The 21157-nt window shown below is 43.6% G+C and overlaps 1 protein-coding gene across 7 annotated transcripts in view; it reads right to left on the bottom strand.

Moving 5' to 3' along the window:
* The window catches only part of BRD4 (bromodomain containing 4), a 207028-nt gene that overhangs the window by 118480 nt on the left and 67391 nt on the right, over positions 1-21157 (bottom strand). For all 7 annotated transcript variants that reach the window (XM_044995162.1, XM_044995167.1, XM_044995168.1 and 4 more), the window contains exon 2: positions 15722-15816. The gene's annotated coding sequence lies outside the window, so the exon portion shown is untranslated. The remainder of the gene's footprint in view (positions 1-15721; positions 15817-21157) is intronic.

The raw sequence follows: 21157 nt of genomic DNA, 5'->3' as shown, positions 1-21157 counted from the left end.
AATTTTAAAAATCCCCTTCCTGTTTGCACTCCACACCTGGCTGAGCAATCAGTGAATCTTTCCAGGTGACCATGCCTCCACGCGGCAAACGAGCCCCAGCATGGAGCAATGGCGAGTTGCTGGACCTCATTAGTGTTTGGGGGGAGGAAGCTGTGCAGTCCCAGCTGCGCTCCAGCCGTAGGAATTATACCACCTTTGGCCAGGTATCAAAGGCCATGCTGGAAAGGGGCCATGACCGGGACGCGCTGCAGTGCAGGGTTAAAGTAAAGGAGCTGCGGAGTGCCTATTACAAAGCCCGCGAGGGAAACCGCCGCTCCAGCGCTGCCCCCACGACCTGCCGTTTTTACAGGGAGATGGACGCGATACTTGGGGGTGACCCCACTGCCAATCCGACAACCACGATGGACACTTCTGAGCAGGGTGGGGGACAGGAGGGGGGGGGGAGGAAACCGAGAGTGAGGGTACTGGGATGGGGGGAGACACCCCAGAGTCCCAGGAGGCATGCAGCCAGGAGCTCTTCTCAAGCCAGGAGGAAGGTAGCCAATCGCAGCAGCCAGTACTTGGTGAAGGACAAGCAGAGGAGCGGGTTACCGGTAAGCGGCTTTTATTTTCAGGATAAAAATGTTTCGGGAGGGGGGGGGGGGATTAGGGCTGCATGCATGCATGCCTAGATGTGGAATAGCCCATTGATGTGGTATATCACGTCGCGGTAATCGGCTGCGGTAATCTCCTCAAAAGTTTCAGCCAGAGCGTGGGCAATGCGCCTGCGCAAGTTTATAGGGAGAGCCATTGTGGTCCTTGTCCCAGTCAGGCTAACGCGTCCGCGCCACTGTGCCGCGAGGGGTGGGGGGACCATTGCTGCACACAGGCAAGCTGCATAGGGGCCAGGGCGGAATCCGCATTGCTGTAGAAGACCTTCCCGCTCTTCCCTGGTGACCCGCAGCAGCGAGATATCTTCCAGGATTAACTCCTGTGGAAAATGTTGGGAGACTGTTCAGTGCAGATGCCCCCTGTAGCTGTTTGCTGTCCACAACGCACAGAAACCCCTGCACAGCCCTGAAGCAATCAGTCCCCCTTACTCACCATTTTGTGGCTCCTGTTGGGTTGTGTGTGCTGTTTGGTATGGGAAAAGTATGCTAAAGTGAAGACTGTAAACTCCTTCAGTGTGTGGGAATTACTGTCTGGATGAGATTATGAGCAATGCTACCCCTGTTAACTGTTGCCATTTTTGCCTTTCCAATAGCGACCTTGACTGCTGGACTGCCCGTCTCCTCGACTGCACAGAGGCTACAAAACCTCAGGAAGAAGCCGCGAAAAACCAAGGAAGACATGCTGAAAGCAGTTATGGATCACTCTGCTAGAGAGAGTAAAAACCTGCAGGACTGGAGAGAAAGGGAAAGCAGGATCCGCCAGAGAAACGCAGTGGCCAGGAGGAAAAGCACAAAGCAGCTGCTAAGCATCCTGGCGCGCCAAGCGGACTCTATCCAGTCACTCGTAGCCATGCAGGCAGAGCACTACCGTGCTGTCCCCCTGCCCCTCCCGTCCCAAAGCTTTTTCCCTTGAGCCCCAATGTCAGCTCCAAACCCCCTTCCCCAGCATCCAGGTTCTTACCTCCACCAGCTGCCTCCAACACCTGTATGTTCACCAACCAGCCCTGAGAACTACGACCCTTACCCTCTGCACTCAACCCCCATCACCATGCAGTATATGCACCCTGAAGTGCAGCAGTCATTGCACAGCACTCCAGCCAGGACATATTCAAACCTGTGACTGTACAGTTCACCAGCCCACCCCCCTGCCCTTTTAGGTTCCCAAAATGTTGTGTGTCTGTCAAGGAAGTTATTTTCTTTTCAATAAAATAATTTTTGGCTTTGAAAACAGTCTTTATTATTGCAGAAAGTGAAAGATACCTTAGCCCAGTAAAGAAACAGGCACTGCAAATCATTTTAGGGAAAATAGAATCCTACTAACAGTGTAACCACTGCACTTCACTCCCGTGCAAGGCAGCAAACATTACTGTTGGCTTTCAGCCTCAAATTCCTCCCTCAAGGCATCCCTAATCCTTGTAGCCCTGTGCTGGGCCTCTCTAGTAGCCCTGCTCTCTGGCTGTGAAAATTCAGCCTCCAGGACTTGAACATCGGTGGTCCATGCCTGACTGAATGTTTCACCCTTCCCTTCACAAATATTATGGAGGGTACAGCATGCGGATATAACCTCGGGGATGCTGCTTTCCCCCAAGTCTAGCTTCCCATACAGAGATCTCCAGCGAGCTTTTAAATGGCCAAAAGCACACTCCACAGTCATTCGGCACCGGCTCAGCCTGTAGTTGAACCGGTCCTTGCTCCTGTCAAGCTTCCCTGTATAGGGTTTTATGAGCCAAGGTAGTAACGGGTAAGCAGGGTCTCCAAGGATCACAATGGGCATTTCGACGTCCCCTACTGTGATCTTCCTGTCTGGGAAAAAAGTCCCTGCCTGCATCTTCCTGAACAGGCCACTGTTCCGAAAGATGCGTGCATCATGCACCTTTCCAGGCCAGCCTGTGTTAATGTCAATGAAATGCCCACGGTGATCCACAAGCGCCTGGAGAACCACAGAGAAATACCCCTTCCGACGAACGTACTCGGATGCTAGGTGGGGTGGTGCCACAATAGGAATATGCGTCCCATCTATCGCCCCACCACAGTTAGGGAAATCCATTTGTGCAAAGCCATCCACAATGTCCTGGACGTTCCCCAGAGTCACGGTTCTTCTTAGCAGGATGCGATTAATGGCCCTGCAAACTTGCATCAACACGATTCCAACGGTCGACTTTCCCACTCCAAACTGGTTCCCGACCGACCGGTAGCTGTCTGGAGTTGCCAGCTTCCAGACTGCAATAGCCACCTGCTTTTCCACCGTCAGGGCAGCTCTCAATCTTGTGTCCTTGCGCCGCAGGGTGGGGGCGAGCTCAGCACACAGTCCCATGAAAGTGGCTTTTCTCATCCGAAAGTTCTGCAGCCACTGCTCGTCATCCCAGACTTCCATGACGATGTGATCCCACCACTCAGTGCTTGTTTCCCGAGCCCAAAAGCGGCGTTCCACGGTGCTGAGCATTTCCGTGAATGCCACAAGCAATTTAGTGTCACACGCGTCAGGCGACTCGATATCATCATCGGACTCCTCACTGTCACTTTGGAGCTGAAGGAATAGCTCAACTGCCAAACGTTTTGTGCTGGCGACACTCATCAGCACAGTCCTCAGCAGCTTGGGCTCCATTTCCCACAGAAATCGCGCTTCACAGAGAGAGAGTGTAAAACACAGCAAGAGACTCACAATGGCGCCAAACGTGGCAGGAAAAACTGACTGCTGGATGTGAAGCGATGCACCACGGGGCGTTGGGACAGGAAGCGGAATGACCCGCACCCTTCCGTCCCCTTCCCACAACCCACGGCGCCAAAATGGGACGAGGTGCTCTGTGGGATAGCTGCCCACAATGCACCTCTCAATACAGCGCTGCAAATGCTGCAAGTGTGGCCACATTGCAGTGCTGTTAGCTGTCAGTGTGGCCACACACCAGCGCTGTCCCTACACAACTGTACGAACACAGCTGTAACTCCCAGCGCTGCAACTCTCAAGTGTAGCCAAGCCCTTAGGCACCTAAGTTCCATTTTCAAAAGTGATTCAAGTGTCCATGAGACAGGCCATCACATCACTTAAGCGCTTTGAAAATTGTATCCAAAGTAAACTGTCAAGGTCAAAAAGGTGTTGAATGGAGTGTAAAATAAAAACTGAAGATTTATTTGACAGTGTTCATTTCACATTTCTAATTTATCTGAAGAACTAAAATTATAAGCCATTAGCAGCAACTCAGATGTTTCCAGATAGAAAAGTCAGTGTAAGTAAAACAATCCTCACTGTAATCAGTAAGTGCACCACTAGCCTCAGGAAACAGGAAGTATACTGTCCTCTGGCTTCAGACTGAGTTTCTCCTCCACTGAGTCTTCCTCTCATCAGTCCCTACAATAAGGGCACATGACTAAAAACATGACTCACCCGAAAATGCTGACTCACAGCCTGTAAAAGGAATCCAATACTGCAGACTGGAGAATGGCCAAGTTACTAGGTCATTTTATAATGAGTAAGGTCCGACTTCATTCGCGATATTGTGGATTCCACAATATTAGGCTTCCATCACAATTTTGTTTTAAATTAGCTTACTTTGCACAGTCCATGATTTTGCATATATTTTGAGGTTTGCAACACACACACTCCTCTCCCCGCTTCTCCCTCATTATTACATTAAATGATCTTGAAGAGTTTTGGGCAGGGCCATAACCAGGGCGGGGCAAGTGAGGCAGCTGCCCAGGTGCAAAGCTGAGGGATGGGGTGGGGATGAAAAAATGAGGAGAAACACACAGTAGGGAGTAGAGTCTTGCAGCAGGCATAGTACTGTCACCTTACTTCTGCGCTGCTGCTGAAGGCAGCATTGCCTTCAGAGCAGGATGCCCAGCCAACATCCATCACTTTCCGGCTACCCAGTTCAGAAGGCAGCACTGCCACCACCAGCAGCACACAAATAAGGCTGGCAATATCATGTCCGCTGCAGGGTTCTATCCCCTACCATTTCCCCCCTCACTTTTCCACCCCTCCTTCCCCAGCTTTGCACGCTGGGCAGCTGCCCCGCTTGCCCTGCCCCCTAGTGACAGCCCTGTAGTTGCACCAAACTGTCTGGTTAGCAAAAAAAATTGCAGGCATAAACTAATAGTTGAATGTTTATATCATTCCAGCATTTTTTTCTGAAACAAATCCATCTACTGTCGCTTTTCCAAATTACTCCTATTAATAAAGGTCCATTATTACTTTTCCGCAATATTCTATGCTTTGTCCGCGACTCAGCCGCAGTTATTGAAGATCATCTCGCAATTCAGTTAGGGTCTTAATACTGAGAGATTTATGCTGTTATCGCACAAGGCAAATATGACAGCTGCATTTTAAAGCAGGACTTTGGCTTTCCCATTTTCAAAAAAATCAACTATTTCTATTCCCAGGCCTGTATATCAAATAAGCGTTGTTAGAATTAAACGAGGGTAATGCTTAAATGCAGTTTTAGATCATAACGAGTCTTCCCAATTGCTTTGCTAAAACCACAAACATGTATTTGAACACAAACTATTGCAGAAAAGGTGCAAATGGGAAGTAAAAAGGGAAAAACCATGATACGTACAAACAGCTTGCCAGGGAAAAATGTAGTAAACGTTAAATAAAAAACCCAACATTAAAGTGATATTAAGGTTATCCATTTAAAAATAAGTCTGATAGCACAGATATTAGCGCTCCTACAATATGGATGTCAGTCATCTACAGCATCTGACCTCTGAATCTTCAGCATTGCAGTATAGACTACTGCTACTGGATCCACAGGACTAACAGCATTAGCTAGCAGCAGTTGAAGGCTGTTTCCCAGAGGAATGGGGATGGGTACTTGGATCTAGTGGTTATTGGGGTGGGGGAGAGGGGCGGTAGAGGAGAAGCCCAGCCCAGCCTTATTCACATGCTTGCTCACAAGTTGCAGGGGATCTTGCCCTGTGTGTTGCCACAGAGGAGGAACACACAGGAGGAGGTTGCTGGCCCATGCACTGGGTACATGAGGTAGCTGGGGGGAAGCTTGGCCCAGCTTTCTTTTTCTTCCCCTGTCCACCCAATAGCCAGGGAAGCCTTGTTGCTATCAGCTCCACTTATAGTAAACAGCATTTTCTATTCTTGTAGAATAGAATATCACTGTTTAATCCCTCCCCTCATTTAACATAACCTGTCCTTCACTAAGGATTGTTTGTGTGTCAAGTTGGATGTTTCAAAAACACATTGCTTGAGACAGGGAAGGGTTCAATTCTTTAATTTTTTAAATGAAAGGGATTTTACTCAACTTCATGAAAGTTCCCCTTCTGTGCAAAGAACAAACATTGAAGATTTCAGCTCAGAAAGTGATACTTTAGAAAGCTGCAACTATAAAAACTGTGTGGCTCAAAAGCTTGTCTCTCTCATGAATGAAAGTTGGTCTAATGAAATATATTACCACACATTACTGAAGAAGTGGGTATTCACCCACGAAAGCTCATGCTGCAAAACGTCTGTTAGTCTATAAGGTGCCACAGGATTCTTTGCTGCTTTTACAGAACCAGACTAACACGGCTACCCCTCTGATACTTGACACCCACTTTGTGTCTATAATGAGTAAAGGGATATTCTGGGCCAGGTTTTCAAAAGCCAGCCTCTTTGCACTTGCAATTACTGTCACTTGGATATCTATTTTGTGGTTTCAAGGTATTTTAACTGCACCTGAAAATAACTGAGTTAAATATGCCTGCAATTTGCAGTTACAGAAAAGGGAGGCCAGGCCTAGTAGAGGCCGAGATGAAAATTTTGCCCTGCATTTTTTAAAACTGCATCAATCTGTATACCACTATACAACTATACCACTAGCTGTACCATGGGGAAGCAGAGCAACAGTGTTTTGCACAACTCTAGTGACACAAACAAGTGCATCTTAATTTAGTAGAAAATTCATATTGTGCTTCCACAAATGCTGATAAATGTATTCACTCACCAGAGCAACTGATCCTCACTGAAGACTGGTAACTCATCTATCTTAATTTCTCAAAGAGTGCACAAAACAGTCTGAATAATTTTTAAAAGTGCTGAGAATGAACAGTGTCTCCATAGAAAGGGAGATACAATTTTGCCATTCAAATACATTGGATCGCAGTGTGCTTTAGAAATTATAATGAATTCCATTTCACTAACCCTAAGAAACATGTATTATATACATTTTACAGAGGGAAACTGAAGCTGGGAGATTAATTTACAGAAGGTCACATAAAAGGTCATGTCTTGCAGAGCCAGGAACAGAACTCCTAGCTCCCACATACAAGCTTCCACTCCCAGCTATTCAAGTATGTCTCTAGAAAGAATTCTACAAGATTATATATTTTTGAAAGAAACAGTATTGAGCCTTTAAACGTGTATCAAATTATAAATCTAAATTTACACATCATTCTCCTATATAAAAGCGTTATTGCAATTTACATAATATACACGTTTAATCCAATCTTTACTGCAGCTCTGCTGAGCAAGCCAGCATAGTTTTACCTTCCACCATGGCATCCATGCATCTGCTTACAATAAAAAGGTAGTGAAACCATGATTTGGAGGTGTTAATTCAGAAGTGCAGCAAAAATGTAAGAAAACTATATTGCTAATCCTTAAAGTAAGGTACACAATACAGGACAGACACCAAAACTATTTTAAGACCTCTGGCTCCCACACAAGATTGAGGAAAGTTATGATTCAGTATGGGGCACTCTCACTTTAGCAGCGCTAATCAGACCATAAACCCACTGTGCCAGGCAAAGAACGTATACTGAACCCAACACTCCAGCATGGTGCTGGGGTGGCATATATCTGGATATTTGTCTTTTGAATGACTCCTTTTTAAAAATTTCTCAACATTTGTGCCATTAGACATCCAATGCACTTTGCATAAGAGGATATCTGACCAAGTACCCTGGCCAAATTTCAACTCATGTAAGATCACAAACTTGTTCATAGCACTGACCACATTTTAACAGACTATTACATAACATCCCTGTGGCAACTACAGCAATTACATACATCAGAAGTATTACAGCTGTCCAATTTAGCAGCCGGAAATGAGGGCATGCTCTCCATAGAACACCAGAAAGCCCTCGACAGAGAACTGTTTAAGAATCTACTAGTTAGGTAGTTACACTCAGCACACCTAAATTGCCCATGCAGTTTCGATTCCATGTTATATTTTTCACTTGTTGCTCTCAACTTGTGTTGTCTGCGTACTGTTTAACTGTGTACTTATTCAACAACTTGGGGAGATAATTTAATCAAAAAAATTTGAATGACAATTGGGAATTGTTTAATAACACTTTACTAGAAGCCCAAAATACCTCAACCAAGGAAGAATGTCATACTGGTTAAAAAATGGACGCTGTTTAGAGAGGAAGTGAATGTGGCTATAAAATTATATATAAACAAAACAAATGGAAGAAAAGGGAATTAATAGTAACAACCATAGGTGCCAACTAGGGGGTGCGCTGCAATCAATACCTATGGTAACAACTATAAATAAGAAGTTAGGAACTGTAGAAAAATGATAAGGGAAGGAAAGGGACACAAGGGGAAGTCTATGGCCAGCAGAGTTAAGGATAAGAAGTTTAAGAATATCAGAAAGAGAAAGAATCAGAACCATGATATCAATCCACTGCAAGATGGAAGTGGTAGAATTATCAATAATAATGCAGACAAGGCAGGTGTTCAACAAATATTTGTTTTGTATTTGGAAAAAACAGATGACGTAGTCATATCAATCTTTCCATTCCACAAGCATCCAAGGAGAATATTAAACAGCAGATATTAATGTCAGACATTTTAAAAATCAGCATGTCAGGATAACTTGCCCTCAAACGTTTTACAAGAACTGGTTGAGGATCTCACTGGACCGTTACTGTTGATTTAAGTCTTGGAATATCAAAGAAGTTCCAAAACACTGGTAGAAAGCTAATGTTGCACCAATATTTAAAAAGGGTGAAGTCTAACATTGACTCTGGGCAAGATACAAGACCAACAGATACAGGACTAAACAATAATAGTGAATTAAAGGAGGGTAATATAATTAACGCCAATTAACATAGTTTTATGGAAAATGAATCCTGTCAAACTAACTGATTTCTTAGGAGAATACAGCTTTGGTTGATAAAAGTAATAAAGTTGACGTAATATATCTAGACTTCCGTAAGGTATTTGACTTGGTACCGCATAACATTTTGTTTAGCCTGGCACACATTAAATGGATGGCTAACTGACAGGTCTCAAAATGTAACTGTAGATGGAGAATCATCATCAAAGAGGTGTGTGTAATATGGTTCTACAGGGTTTGGTTCTTGGCCCTATGCTATTTAATATTTTTATTAATGACCTGGAAGAAAACAAAATCACCAGCAAATGAGACAAAAGGTCAGAGGGTGGTAAAAAATGAAGCGGACAGTTGACTGACACAGTTCATTCTGGATCACTTGGTAAGCTGGGTTTAAGCAAACAACATGTATTTTAATACAGTTAAATGTAAATGGATACATACTAGGAAGAAAGAATGTAGGGACTATCCTGGGAAACGGCAACTCTCAAAGATTTGCGGGTCATACTGGATAAAGTGGAACATGAACTACCAGTGAGACGCTGTGGCCAAGAGGGCTACTGCAATCCTTGGATGCATAAATAGGTGAATCTTGAATAGCAACAGAGAGTATCAGAGGGGTAGCCGTGTTAGTCTGGATCTGTAAAAGCAGCAAAGAGTCCTGTGGCACCTTATAGACTAACAGACGTATTGGAGCATGAGCTTTCGTGGGTGAATACCCACTTCGTCGGATGCATGTAGTGGAAATTTCCAGAAGAGGTTATTTTACCTCTGTATTTGGCACTGGTGTATTTGGCTGCTGGAATCCTGTATCCAGTGCTGGCATCCACAATTCAATAAATGTTGATAAATTGGAAAGGGTTCAGAAAAGAGCCATGGGAATGATTAAAAGATGTGAAAGACTCCAGGAGTTCAAACAATTCAGCTTAAAGAGAAAATTAAGGGGTGACTTGATTACAGTCGATAAATACCTACAGAGGAAACAAATATTTAATAATGGGCTTTCCAATCTAGCAGAGCAAGGTATAACATGAACATAGAATATCAGGGTTGGAAGGGACCTCAGGAGGTCATCTTGTCGAACTCCCTGCTCAAAGCAGGGCCAATTCCCAACTAGAGCATCCTAGCCAGGGCTTTGTCAAGCCTGACCGTAAAAACCTCTAAGGAAGGAGATTCCACCACCTCCCTAGGTAACCCATTCCAGTGCTTCGCCACTCTCCGAGTGAAAAAGTTTTTCCTATTATCCAACCTAAACCTCCCCCACTGCAACTTGAGACCATTACTCCTTGTTCTGTCATCTGCTACCACTGAGAACAGTCTAGAGCCATCCTCTTTGGAACCCCCTTTCAGGTAGTTGAAAGCAGCTATCAAATCCCCCCTCATTCTTCTCTTCTGCAGACTAAAGAATCCCAGTTCCCTCAGCCTCTCCTCATTAATCATGTGCGCCAGGCCCCTAATCATTTTTGTTGCCCTCCGCTGGACACTTTCCCATTTTTCCACATCCTTCTTGTAGTTTGGGGCCCAAAACTGGACACAGTACTCCAGATGAGGTATCACCAATGCTGACTAGAGGGAAATGATCATGTCTCTCGATCTGCTGGCAATGTTCCTATTTATACAGCCCAAAATGCTGTTAAGCCTTCTTGGCAACAAGGGCATACCGTTGACTCATATCCAGCTTCTCATCCACTAACTCCTAGGTCCTTTTCTGCAAAACTGCTGCCTAGCCACTTGGTCCCTAATTTGTAGCAGTCTGATCCAATGGCCGGAAGTTGAAGCTAGAAAAATTGAGACCGGAACTAAGGCATAAATGTTTAAGAGTGAGAATGATTAATCATTGGAACAACTTACCAAAGGTTATGGTGGATTTTCCATCACTGACAGTTTTTAAATCAAGACTGGATGCTTTTCTATAAGATGTCCTCTAGGAATTATTTTGGGAAAGTTCTCTGGTCTGTGTTATACAGAAGGTCAGACTAGATGATCACAATGGTCCCGTCTGGTCTTGGATCTACGAATATGTACTCCAAAGGGAATGTGTTTGATGTCCTTAGCTATATGATGCAAAGTATTTAATTAGACCCAACTGCTATGATAATTTATGTGGTTTCATCAATTTCTTGAATATCCCTTACAAAAAAGGGAGTGGATGGGCTGAATTTGCTTTTACTAAGACTATATAAAAATCCATTCTTATACCATGGGCTCAACATGGAGTTGGCACTTATGTCCAACAGTTATAACATTTAAGCAAACATTGGTGCAATTTCACCTCACTATATAGCTTTAAAATCCGCAAACAGCAGCAGCAAAATACAAAAACAACTAATTTAAATTCACAGCAGATCTTCGCTATTTTAATTATGCAATCTGTGTCAGTGGGGAATCACAAATAGGATTACTTTTCCATCTGACTGATTTAGGCAGCTGGTGAGAATAGCATTCATGTCACCAGCAAGACAGCATTGTCTGGAACAAATTTAATAGTCATACTGCAATCATCTGTTATTAGAATCCTTAATCCTTGCTCACACAATTATGTGTACACTCTGACATCTATGGTTACCTGCATAGTTTCTCCTCCATATCCAGAGATCTCATTCAGATGCTTACTACTCACATTTTATCGAAGTCCTTTTGCCCCTAGAGATATAGACTGCTTTGTGATCATGGTAGAAACTTTAGAATTAGATGACATGGACAAGTCCTTCAAGCTCACCTTGTCCATGCTCTGGCCCATGCAGGGCAGCTCCCTATACAGTGCTTTGTCTAACCTTCAACATCTTAAGCAATGGCACTTTCCTACTCTTTCCCAAGGAACCTATTCCACCTTAATAGGCCTGGTTGCTCGGAAGTTTTTCTTTTTTTTAAGTTTAATTTTATTCCAATTCATCCCACTGTTCCCAGTTATTCTCACCTGGCCCATGGCAAGCACACTTCTTCCATATATGCACATCTCACAGTTTTATACTCTTTCCTGAGCCCCATAACAGATTTTCACAATATACTGCCATGAAGCCTTCCACGTTCCTCATTAAATATACTCAGAACTCAAAGAGATCAATAGCCCCATTATTCTGCACTACACTGGATTTAAATTATGTGGCAGCATTAAAAGGTGACCTGTAAAGGGGAAAAAAAAAAGTAGACTGTGCCCCCTGTTCTGCTTCTTTAGGGATGAACAAAGGAGACCATTTTCCCCCAAAGCTTTTTCTGTGTGTTTTACCCAGGCAATATCAGGAATATTAAATAGTTTTCCCTCTTCTTCTTGGGCATCTAGGAGGACATGAGTGGGAAAGTCTAAGGCTAAGTCTATCCAACAAAGTTTTGCTAGCATAGCTACATTGGTTAGGAGAGCAAAAAAATCACACACCTAACCACCAGCTGTCATTCAGGGAGATAGTTTAATTATACTGACAACTATACTTGCCTTTTGCCAGTATATGCTGCATAGCCACTGCACAGCTGTACCACACAAAGCCTCTGCAGTGCAGACTACTAGCCCTTAGCCCGGGGGCCACATCTGGGTGGGGAAATTGCATGCAGGGCCATGAATCTAGGGCTGGGGCAGGAGATTGGGGTGTGGGAGAAGGTGCAGTGTGCAGGAAGGGGCTCAGGGCAGGGGACTGGGGTGCAGGAAAGGTGTGGGGTTCAGGCTCCGGCCTGCTCCAGGGTGGCAGCAGCATGCAGTGGGGCTAAGGAAGGCTCCCTGCCTGCCCCAGCCCCGCGCCACTCCCGGAAGCGGCCAGCACCACACCCCTGCAGCCCCTGTGGGAGCCCTCTGCCCCCACCCCCCACAGGGGCCGCAGAGACGTGGTGCCGGCCGCTTCCAGGAGCAGTGCAGGGCCAGGGTAGGCAGGCTCCATTGCGCCACAGGGCTGGCAATCCCGCAGGCTGGATCCAAAGCCCTGACGGGCCAGATCCAGCCCACGGGCCGTAGTTTGCTCACTGCCTTAGCCTGTACTTTATGGGGCAGAATGCTGACACTTTCACAGAGAGCTTTTCTTTCAAGTGTTTGTTAAACAGGCATTAAAGTGAAGCCAGAGTATTAAACTATCTGAACAAAAAATCCTCTCTCTTTTCAAAGGCTCAGGTTTCAGGCTCTGGTAAGACATAAGCAAGCTAGTTCTCTAACATCTTCCAGCAACAGAGAAGTAAAGACCTTTATAATAAATAACTGCTAATGTAAAAACCCAAGAAGAAATTTCACCCACACACACACACACACTCTCTCTCTCTCTCTTCCCCGCCCCCCCTTTCAGGCCACATTTATACATCTGAGATCAATAACAAACCCAAATTTCTTCTCTGCAGGTCACATTTAAATAAGCAGCAAAACATGCTTTCCAATAGTTAAAAGGCTAACAATACTGTATTGCTATTCATTTCAATAATTAATAAAACACTTTTCGGAATGTTTTTAGTCTATTACATACTTCCATTGAAATTTCTATTTACTACAGATCTTCATATAGCCACATACCTTTATTGTAGCCGCTACAAAGGAAGAAGCCAGATTACGTGGCAACAGAGAAAGATGTAAAGGTCAAACAGGTGCATTGGGTAGGGCTAGCAGAGAGGGTTAGGGCTCTGGCACATGACTGCTAAGGAAGAGCCAGCAGAGGTGCAAGTTATAACCATAGGTAGTACAAGACTGACTCAATTATAAGTAAAAAATCAGTTACCTACCTCTTGTAACTGTTCTTTGAGATGTGCTGCTCATGTCCATTCCAAGTATGTGTGTGCACGTCACATGCACAGTCAGCAAAAGGTTTTTCCCTTAGCGGTACCCGTTGGGTCAGCTCAGGCGCCCCTTGGAGTGGTACCTTCATGGAGCCACATAAAGGGCCCTGCCAACCCGCCGCATTTCCAGTTCCTTCTTGCCGGATTGCTCTGACAGAGGGGAAGGTGGGTGGGTCCTGGAATGGACATGAGCAACACATCTCAAAGAACAACAGTTACGAGAGGCAGGTAACTGTTTTTTCTTCGAGTGCTTGCTCATGTCAATTTCAAGTAGGTGACTCCCGAGCCTTACCTAGGAGGCAGAGGTCATGGAACCACTGAATTGAAGCACTGGCATGCTGGGTAATAGCACAATGAGAAGAAGTAGTGTGGACCGAGAACCACATCGCCACTTTACAGATCTGGATTGGGACCTGGGCCAGGAATGCGGCCAAGGAGGCCTGTGCTCTTGTAGAATGTGCCATCAGCACGAGGGCAGGTATCTTTGCCAAATCATAACATGCTCAGATACAGGATGTGAGCCATGGTGACAGCCTTTGAGAGGACACCAGGAAGCCCTTCATCCTGTCCACTACCACAACAAAGAGCTGGTTTGATTTACGAAACTGCATCATTCACTTGATAGAAAAGGTCAATGTCCACCGAACATCCACAGAGTGGAGCCTCTGCTCCTGGCTGTTAGCGTAAGGCTTAGGGGAAAAGACTTGATTGGCATGAAATTGAGACACAACTTTAGGGAGAAAGACTGGGTGCAGCCGAAGCTGCACTCTGTCTTTGTAAAAGATGGTATAAGGAGGGTCAGATGTGAGGGCCTTGAATCAGACACACTTCTAGCTGAAGTTATTGCGACCAGGAAAGCCACCTTCCATTACAGATAGAGTAATGAACATGTCGCTAAGGGCTCAAATGGAGGCCCCATCGGCCTCAAAAGCACCAGATTAAAGGTCCCATGCCGGGATCGGTTGCCGAACTTGCGGGTATAACCTGTTCAGTGCTTTAAGAAAATGACCCCACCATTAGGTTAGTGAAGACCAAGCAGTCTGCCACTCCTGGGTGGAATGCCAAAATGGCGGTCAAGTGAACCTTTATCAACGAGATCAACAAGCCCTGCTGCTTTAAATGTAGCAGACAATCCAAGATAAAGGATATTGATGATTGCATCAGAGAGGTAAGCACTGGAATGGGTTACCTAGGGACGTGGTGGAATCTCCTTCCTTAGAGGTTTTTACGGTCAGGCTTGACAAAGCCCTGGCTGGGATGATTTCGTTGGGAATTGGTCCTGCTTTGAGCAGGGGGTTGGATTAGATGACCTCCTGAGGTCCCTTCCAACCCTGATATTCTATGATTCCCCAGGCACCTTAAGCAGGACGTGTGCGGGTCGCCCTTTGACATCAGCTTTTGGTAGACCCCATATAGCTTAAACCCCTGGGACCGAGGCATGCACTAGCCCCGGGTAGGGGAAGGGAATCCCGACTAACAAGAGGAGGGGGTTCAAATACGACACTACACTAAAAATTATTAACTAACTACTGAAACTATTTACAGGTAGGAACTACGAGTACACTAGGGGATCGTTCGAAAACAAGAGAAAAGAGAACACTCCAACAACTGTCACTGTCAGTAAGAAGGAGAGGCAGTGGGTCAGCAGGGCCCTATATGCGGAGCCATGAAGGTGTGACTCCAGGGGGCGCCTGAGCTGACCCAATGGGTACTAATAGGGGAAAAACCTTCCAGTGACTGTGCACATGGTGCGCACACATCTAATTGGAACCAACATGAGCAAGCACTCGAAGAACACAAGGTTACTAAGGCCATGTCTACGTTACAGGTATTACAGCGGCACAGCGCCATTGCACTGCAGTATCATAGTATGTCCCAGAACAACAGAAGGGATTTTTCCCATTGATGTAGGCAATCCACTTCCCCAAGTGGCAATAGCTTGGTCAACTGAAGAATTCTTCTACTGGTTAATTTTTCGCATCCCTGAGTACTATAAGTATGTTGACTTAACTATTAAGTGTAAACCAGACCTGAGAGGATATGACAAGCTCAGATTTATACACAACTGCACTAAAAAAAGATTGTTGTAATTGGTTTAATTTCCCATCACTACCACGAAAAAAAGCCTGCTATGCCATAACCTCAAGGTATGAGTTGAGACCCTCCATAAGGTCCTGCAGACATGCTGTATGCCCTAAAACACAATTGAAAAAAAATCCAGCCTGAAAGTCATGTCATCCTGGCTCACAAGGAAGTAAAATGTATGATGATAGTTACCTTGAAGCAGAGATGACCCTTGTGTGTTCTGTTTTTCTTCACAGTTGTTACCCTCTCACCTTCATTTCTGCAGCTTTTATTATCGAAAGAAAGATCTGGATTGAAAAAAAGGTGTATATTACATTAGTATTAGACCTAAAGATCCCAAGACAAATTAAGTTTCTCCATCCCAGGACCTGTGCCATGCCCTTTAGAGGTGTATTTAAAACTGTACTCCAACACACAAAAAGTGAACGCAAGAACGGCCATACTGGGTCAGACCAAAGGTCGTCTAGCCCAGTATCCTGTCTTCTGACAGTGGCCAATACCAGGTGTCCCAGAGAAAATGAACGGAACAGGTAATCCATTCCCTATTGCTCATTCCCAGCTTCTGGCAAACAGAGGTTAGGGACACCATCCCTGCCCATCCTGGCTAATAGCCATTGATAGACTTATCCTCCATGAATTTACCTAGTTATTTTTTGAAGTTTATTATCTTTGTAATTTCATGACGAGAGTGAACACAAGTTAGGAATTAAAACAAGTAAAAAGTCATGTCCTTCATCAGCTGGAAATGGTATTGATATCAACAACTGTGAAACCCAGGTGGAAAAAAGAAATTGTGTAGGCCACCTGCAATACAACTGTCAACAATGAAGGGTATCACAGACCTGGACAGACGCCTTAATTTAATCTTATGGTCAACTTTTGCCAGACATTGCAATGCAATGCAAGACATTCTTACGAAAAATACATCCTGGAATATAATTTTATTAAGGGAAGTTACTACTCCATTTTAGAGTCATCGGCCATCCTACTTATGTTTACAACTTGCATATCAACTTCCCCTTCCCAAGACATACAAAAAATTATTTAAAACACTGCTATTTAACAGATGTCAGAGGAAAGCATAACAGGCATCTACAGCATTGTTCATGGTGCTTTTCAGTTGTCTGATAAAGCAGAGCACAAAATGTATGCTTCTCCAATGAAAAATTACTTTCTACCAGCAGTTACATGCTCCATTCCAGCATATTATGGCATACTTCACCATCCAACTGCTGGATTGGACTATGAATATCCTTTCAGACTGACTCTTCTAAAAAGTCCATCCTTCATTTGCAACTGAATTCTCAAAGAAAGAAAATCTTGGACGTTAGAACCAGACCATCTTTAAATAGGAACAAATGGAGATAAGCAGGTTCCAAAGATGCTGGTATGTGATTTTAATTCACATTTCAGTCAAAACTGGGAAGTTGTAGTCACTAGATTAAACTAAGATGAAGCCCCGGCTGGGATGATTTAGTTGGGAATTGGTCCTGCTTTGAGCAGGAGGTTGGACTAAATGACCTCCTGAGGTCCCTTGCAACTCTGATATTCTATGAATCTATCTAGCTCCCTTTTGAACCACGTTATAGTACTGGCTTTCACAGCATCCTCTGGCAAGGAGTCCCAGAGGTTGACAATGCATTGCATGAAAGAATACTTTCTTATGTTGTTTTAAACCTGATACCTATTAATTTCATTTGGTGGCCCCTTGTTCTTGTATTATGAGGAGTAAATAACACTTCCTTATTTACTTTCTCTATACCATTCATGTTTTTATAGACCTCTATCACATCCCCCTGTAGTCGCCTCTTTTCCAAGCTGAAATGTCCCAATCTTATTAATCTCTCCTCATAAAGAAGCCATTCTATACTCCTAATTATTTTTGTTGCCCTTTTCTGAACCTTTTCCAATATATCTTTTTGGAGATGGGGCGACCACATCTGCACGCAGTATTCAAGGTGTGGGCATACCATGGATTTATATAGAGATAATATATTTTCTGTCTTATTATCTGTCCCTTTCTTGATGATTCCCAACATTCTGTTCTCTTTTTTGACTGCCACTGCACACTAAGTGGATGATTTCAGAATCCGCAATGACTCCAAGATCTCTTTTTTGAGTGGTAACAGCTAATTTGGACCCCATCATTGTATAAGTCAAGTTAGGATTATGTTTTCCAATGTGCATTACTTTACATTTATCAATATTAAATTTCATCTGCCATTTTGTTACCCAGTTTTGTGAGATCTTTTGTAGCTCTTCGCAGCGTGCCTGGGACTTTATCTTGAGTAGTTTTGTATCTGCAAATTTTGCCACCTCACTGTTTACCCCTTTTTCCAGATTGTTTATGAATATGTAAAATAAGAGTGGGCCCAGTACAGATCCCCGGGAGACACCACTATCTCTCTCCATTCTGAAAAACTGACCATTTATTCTTACCCTTTGTTTCCTATCTTTTAACCAGTTACCAATCCATGGGAGAACCTTCCATCTTATCCCATGACTGCTTATTTTGTTAAAGAGCCTTTGGTGATGGACCTTGTCAAAGGCTTTCTGAAAATTTAAATACACTATATCCACTGGATCTCCTTTGACCGCATGCTTGTTGACCCCCTCAAAGAATTCCAGTAGATTGGTAGGAACATAATACTTTTATTGGATCTCTTACAGCGTGGATGTTACTGTAACCGGGGTTTGCCAAATGTTTTTCAACCCTGGATGGTGTCAGTGAATATCCAGCAGCTTGTGTTACGATTCTTTGACCTCTTCAAGAGCTATATGTAGAAAGTCTACCACCCATTTAAAGAGGTCTTAAAACTGCCAAAAATCATGAACTATAGACTGAGGCGGCGGTGTTACCAGCTTATCCAGTGAAGACAAGATGGTACTCTGAGGACTAGCTACTTTATCCGCTCAAGTCTCTTGATCTTTGAACATTTCCTTCTGTTGCTGAGGAGAAGCAGCTTGAGTCTCCCTATCACCCCAACACAAGAAGGTCAGGGCCCTGGAAAATGCTGGCAATACGTTGTCCAGGAAACCCAATATGGCCACCGAGGACCATAGGAGGAATGAAGTGGAATCCACAAGAACAGCCATACTGGGTCAGACCAAAGGTCCATCTAGCCCGGTATCCTGTCTTCCGACAGTGACCAATGCCAGGTGCCCCAGAGGGAATGAACAGAACAGGTAATCATCAAGTGATCCACCCCGTCGTCTATTCCCAGCTTCTGGCAAACAGAGGTCAGAGACAACATCCCTGCCCATCCTGGCTAATAGCCATTGATGGACCTACCCTCCCTGAACTTATCTAGTTATTTTCTGAACCCTGTTATAGTCTTAGCCTTCACAACATCCTCTGGCAAGGAGTTCCACAGGTTGACCATGCATTGTGTGGAAAAAATACTTCCTTTTGTTCGTTTTAAACCTGCTTTCTATTAATTTCATTTAGTGACCTCTAGTTCTTGTGTTATGAGAAGTAGTAAATAGCACTTCCTTATTTACTTTCTCCACACCAGTCATGATTTTGTAGATTTCTATAGACCATAGGGAAAAAGGAGTGGAATCCAGGATTGCTCTCAGAAGAAATGAGGAGGAAAGGGGATTCATATATGGGAAAGTAGAAGAATCCTAAACAGAAAATGATGGTACTGAAGGGAGGTCTTCATCATTGTCCTATTCTTCCTGTAATGGGGGAGCTCCAAGTGAAAAGGGAGGCAACGGTACCAGGATGTATACAGTACCTGCCAGCAATGGAGAATCTGGTTCAGCAATCACCAGTAAGTCCTTTTGATACCTGAAGTGTTATTGCAAAAGGTGGAGTTGCGGCATCGACGGACCAATATACTTATCCTTGCAGGATGGTGCCAATGATGGACACAAATCAGACCTCAAGAATTATAACATTCAAAAACCTGTCGGAGAACACTTCAACCTCCCTAGTCACTCAATTACAGACCTAAAAGTTGCAATTCTCCAACAAAAAAACTTCAAAAACAGACTCCAACGAGAAACTGCAGAATTGGAATTAATTTGCAAACTAGACCCCATTAAATTAGGCTTGAATAAAGACTATGTAATGACCCATCCACTCTCAAAGTAAAAACTATTTCCCCATGCTAATTTTTCCCCTATTGTTACTCACACTTTCTTGTCAACTGTTGGAAATGGGCCATCCTGATTATTACTACAAACTTTTTTTTTTCCCTCCTGCTGATAATAGCCCACCTTAATTGATTAGTCTCTTTATAGCTGGTATGGCAACACCCATCCATTTCATGTTCTCTGTGTATATATAATCTTCCTACTGTATTTTTCACTGCATGGATCCGATGAAGTGAGTTTTAGCCCACGAAAGCTTATGCTCAAATAAATTTGTTAGTCTCTAAGGTGCCACAAGTATTCCTCGTTCTTTGAGCCTACTGACTCTCCCCAGTGGTTGTTACCTGCCTGGATTACTATCTGTATTACTAAAAACTAAACCACAGAATTATTCTTTCAGCTACCTTTGGTTCCTCTATTGACCATAAAAGCTGCAACAGAGAAACATTTCACAGAATATTAGAAAGTGCTAAGTTGCAAGAATTCCTCCCATTAATAAGCTTATTTCACTGATTCTATAAATTACATATATTAATATAGCTGCATCTGACGAAGTGGGTATTCACCCACAAAAGCTTATGCTCCAATACGTTTGTTAGTCTATAAGGTGCCACAGGACTCTGTCACTTTTTACAGATCCAGACTAACACAGCTATCCCTCTGATATATATATTAATATAGTGCTCACAATCACAATTTGTGTAACTGATTAAATGAAATACTACACCATTCACTCACATTAAGATTACTGTCATATTTCCAGTAACCCATTTGTTTTGTAAAAATAGTTTTTGTTGACTTAACTCAGACTCAGTGACAGTCATTAAGGCCTTTAATGTACTATATAAGAATTAAGAGGATTCTTTCACATCTGTGGTCCCTGCATGACAAGGCTTTTATAAGAGGCTGTCTACTGAAAGGACTCTGTTACTTGCTTCAAACGGATTCCTTTAAGAGCTATTTAACTTTTCTGGGGTGAGGCACACAGTGGGGGAGGGGTATGCTAAACATAGATTTTTTAAAACAGAAGGTAGAAGAAAACAGTCAAAGAAAAAACAAATGACCTTGATTTCATGGACAAAATACATTTGTTTCCATTTCATTACCAGAAGTAACATTTTAATTTTTTCCCCTCTTGTTCTCAATCCATCTGTCCCTAAAATATTCTAATGTGCCTCTAACACCTACACAATTTGAAAGACTGGTAGCCATGTTAATACCTGACTAGTTTAAATTCTCAGTCATACTGTGGTATTAGTTTAGGGTTTTCCTCATTATTATATTCTGTAACCTTCCATTATTCTGCACTGCACAGTTACTTGAAAAACAAGATACTTCGTTTCATAAGAACAGTCCTAGTAGCACCTGGGACACAAATAAGCATCAGCCCAATCATGCTAGGTATTGTACAGTAGTCCCTGCATCAAAGAGTTTATGAACTAACTGAAAAAAAGATACAACAGCTGTGGGTATAACAGAAAGGAGAGGGGAAGTCAGATACAGTGAGTTACAGTGGGCCTGAGTATGTCA

The sequence above is a fragment of the Mauremys mutica genome, chromosome 20 (assembly GCF_020497125.1).
Source record: "Mauremys mutica isolate MM-2020 ecotype Southern chromosome 20, ASM2049712v1, whole genome shotgun sequence".
NCBI classification, from domain to species: domain Eukaryota; kingdom Metazoa; phylum Chordata; order Testudines; family Geoemydidae; genus Mauremys; species Mauremys mutica.
Note: the sequence above shows the minus strand (reverse complement) of the source record. Positions and strands in the feature narration are given on the sequence as shown.